This window comes from Berghia stephanieae, chromosome 1, assembly GCF_034508935.2.
Source record: "Berghia stephanieae isolate SIO BIC M18660-M18661 chromosome 1, UCSD_Bste_1.3, whole genome shotgun sequence".
NCBI classification, from domain to species: domain Eukaryota; kingdom Metazoa; phylum Mollusca; class Gastropoda; order Nudibranchia; family Aeolidiidae; genus Berghia; species Berghia stephanieae.
The window spans coordinates 86,947,213-86,950,853 of NC_088360.1; the positions used below are offsets into that span (position 1 = coordinate 86,947,213).

The 3,641-nt window shown below is 34.1% G+C and overlaps 1 protein-coding gene across 4 annotated transcripts in view; it reads left to right on the top strand.

The window, feature by feature from the left end:
* The window catches only part of LOC144960319 (uncharacterized), a 19,083-nt gene extending 16,455 nt beyond the window's left edge, over positions 1–2,628 (top strand). For all 4 annotated transcript variants that reach the window (XM_078893377.1, XM_078893388.1, XM_078893405.1 and 1 more), the window contains one exon: positions 1–2,628. This exon is cut by the window's left edge and continues 523 nt beyond it. The gene's annotated coding sequence lies outside the window, so the exon portion shown is untranslated.
* The last annotated feature ends 1,013 nt before the right edge of the window (positions 2,629–3,641 follow it).

Below are 3,641 nucleotides of genomic sequence, written 5' to 3' on the forward strand. Positions count from 1 at the left end.
TTTACAATAAATATTATAATTTGTTCTGCCAAATGAATTTCCCCCCATTATAAAATATTTAGATAAAATGGCTGTCGTCTCTACTATAAAAAAAAAAAAATTTAAATTAAGACTTTTCAATAACAATAATTGATCTTTTCAATATTACAATCACTTTTAGATTTACATTTCAATGTTACTTATTGTGCTATTTATCAGATCTTTATTGTTGAACCTGCTTCTATCATTTTCACCAAGCCATGGCTTCCACTTATTACCACTAACCTCACAGCATGGTCGCTTCTATCACAACCCCTATGACTCTACCGTTACTTCCCATCATCCCAACCAAAGCTATCACTTCCCAACACAACCACTGCCATCAGACTCACCTCCGATCATCATCTTCACCACCATTTTTTTGTTTTTTATTAATGCTATGTTTTGTAGTATAACATACAGAAATCGCTGTAACTCTATTATTAGTTATATTTTCCATTTTACATTACTAAAATATAAGATATTGTACTTTAAAAAACCTATCATTAGTCCTTATGTCTGGCTAAAAAAAAAAGTGAATGAATATATTTTGAAAGTTTTATTGTCTAATATTTTGCAATCGTATCGTGTTTCAGCTTTCATTGGAATGTAATTTTAAATTCATTTTGTACATTATAGCATTCATGCAAATATAGCAATAGTTTTTAAAAAAGTAGAATAATTGATGTATTTAATGTTAATTTGTTTGAATCTATTTTTTCTCTGTACATGTAAATGTTTACTGCTTAAAGAAGAAATGCTTGTTTATAGGAAACCTTTGTGTTTAAGACATTGTGTAATGGATAGAAAACTCAATCTTTCAAAATTTTAAACATTACACAGATCGCTTATTGACATATTATAATATTAAAATATTCTAATACCCTTTTAATTTTGCAATTCCTATATGCTCTTTTATGTCCATATGTTATGTTATATATCACATCTGGTATATGTTATGTTATATATCACATTTATAAGGTTTGGTAGGAATGTAATTTTTAATTTATTAACAATCATGTGAAAGTAATAGTAGCTTTGTCTAAAATGCTAAAAGAAAAAGTATATTAAATGCTAACTCTCAAAACTCTATCAAAGATTTTGTTTATTTTGGTTGTCATGTACTCTATTTTCACATTAAAAATAATGGTCTGACTGATGAGATTTATTTTGTTGATCTGTTTTTTTTTAAAGTGGATCCTTGACAGATATCTTTTCTGGTTTTTAACTATGGCATGTGTCCTGTTTCTGTGGTTGCTCTCCCCATCCATTCTGTAAGACCACATTCCACTGCTGACTGGGTGGGGTTCCTGACCTCCCATAGTGGGCAGGGAGGTACTTGCTGTGTGTGTGTGTGTGTGTGTGTGTGGGGCGGGGGGGGGGGGTTGATTTGCTCCTGCTGACTTTGGCCTTCTATATCTGTTCAACTACTCGTTATAGTTTTTGACAGATTATGTTTTTTCTATGTAAGTCATTAGAATAGATAATGTAAGCATTTGAGTGTGTTCCTGACACACTGTTTAAGCCATGAAAGCGCCATAAAAACCATAAAGACAAACTTTGGGTAGGCAAAAGATTTCGACTTGGTTGGAGAACTTGGTATAAAAAGTTTAGTTCTTGATGTTGGTTTTTGGAGATTTAGCCACTTTTATCAAGGAAATCTGTCTCGTCCTCAATAATATTGATTTAATCCTTGTATTCTCATTGTTTGTTGAATTTGATTTCTTTAATTGTAATGACTTGTTCTCATGTATATTTTGAAACTAATTTATATTTGTTTTAATGATATTCGCTTACTATTCTGATATAACATGATAAAAAGACAAGATGTGTTACAATTCCTGTTTTGTGTACAAGCCCCTATCCCCGATTAATGCAGAAGCATTTCAGAAGAAAAATTGTGAAACCACACTGCTCCGCTAAGATAAGTAAATATATTAAGAAATGAATTTAGCGAGTACTTGCATTGTTAATATTATTATTATTGTTATCCTTTTTTGCAATCCAATCAAATTTTTCTCCCATAGTGGGCAGGGAGGTTCATACTGTGTCTTCTATCCCCTTATATCTGGTTTCCAACATGCTTTCTGTCTTTGTCTTGGAATGAGATTACTTGGTTTTGTCTTGGCCCTGGCCGGAGTCCTAGCTGGGAGGGAAACAGTCAAACGCATAGATATTTTTTTGGGAGATGATATTTTTTTCCTTGTAAATCATCTCTCTGTCATGTATTATCTTATTTATTTTTAATGTATAATGTAAGCATTTGAGTGTATTCCTCCTTGTTGGATTTTGTGCTTGTGTCCGGATGAGACTTATAGGTGATCTCAAACTAAGTACATTGAAGGTATGCTCTTGGAATCTACATCTGATCCCTATTTGTTCCTAGTTCCCCCTTTGTCTTACTTTCTCTTGGTTTCTTTAATTGTAATTCTAGAACTTTTTACTATCCCATTTTCTTCCTTTTTACTGGCGCTGATATGACCTTAATGTGTTGCAAGCGCCGTAAAACCCTTAAAAACAAACAAACAATCAAATTTTTACTATTGATGTACATAGTTGACGTATTATGCAAAACTGATTATAAATACTGTATTAAATTTGCGAACTCAACATTGTGTTCTTGGATTTGAATTTAAAGATTCGTGTTTTGAATTCTTGAATTCCTTGTGTGTGTGGGGGGGGGGGGGGGTGGTCTTCTCCTCCTTCTAACTGTTGTGTTCCACACCCCTTCACACACACTTATATTCTCATCTGTCTTGTTTCATTATTCGTCCCTGGGTGGAGTCTTGTGACCTCCCATGGTCGCTTGCTGTCTCTAAAGGGGATCCTTTATCTGTTTTCTTACGTGTTGCTCTCCCATGGTGAGCAGGAGATACTTTGCTCTATCTTCTATCCCCCTATATTATCTGTTTTCTGAGGTTTATTTTCTGTCTTTGTCTTGTAATGGAATGTGCTTACCCGGTTCTGTCCTTGCCGGTTCTGTCCGGAGTCCTCGGCTGGGAGGGAAACAGTCAAATTTGTAGTGTTAGTTTGGGAGGTGATATGTTTTTCTTGTAAATCATCTATTTTTGTTTTTACCAAATCTTGTAAACATGTAAACATTTGAATGTGTTCCTCTTAGTGGGATCCTGTACTGGTGTTTTAAACTAAGTACATTGATGGTATGCTCTTGGAACTTACTTTTTCTTGGGTCCTTTAATTGTTTTCTTTCTCCATTGCTACGAGTATTAATATAATCTAAATGTGTTGCAAGCGCCATGGAATCATTAAAAACAAACATGTTGCTCTCTGTTTTTCTGGGTGGGGATCCTGACCTCCCATTGCGGGAGGTACATACTGTGTCTTCTATCTCCTTATATCTGTTTTCCAACATGCTTTCTGTCTTTGTCTTGGAATGAGTTTACTTGGTTTTGTCCTGGCCCTTTCCGGAGTCCTGGCTGGGAGGGAAACAGTCAAATGCATAGTTATTGTTTTGGGAGATGATATTTTTTTCCTTGTAAATCATCTCTCTGTTATGTATTGTATTATGTTTAGTTTGCATATTATATTATATGATTAGTAAACATTTGAGTGTATTCCTCTTAGTTGGGGCCTGTGCTTGTGTCTGGATGAGACTTTTAGGT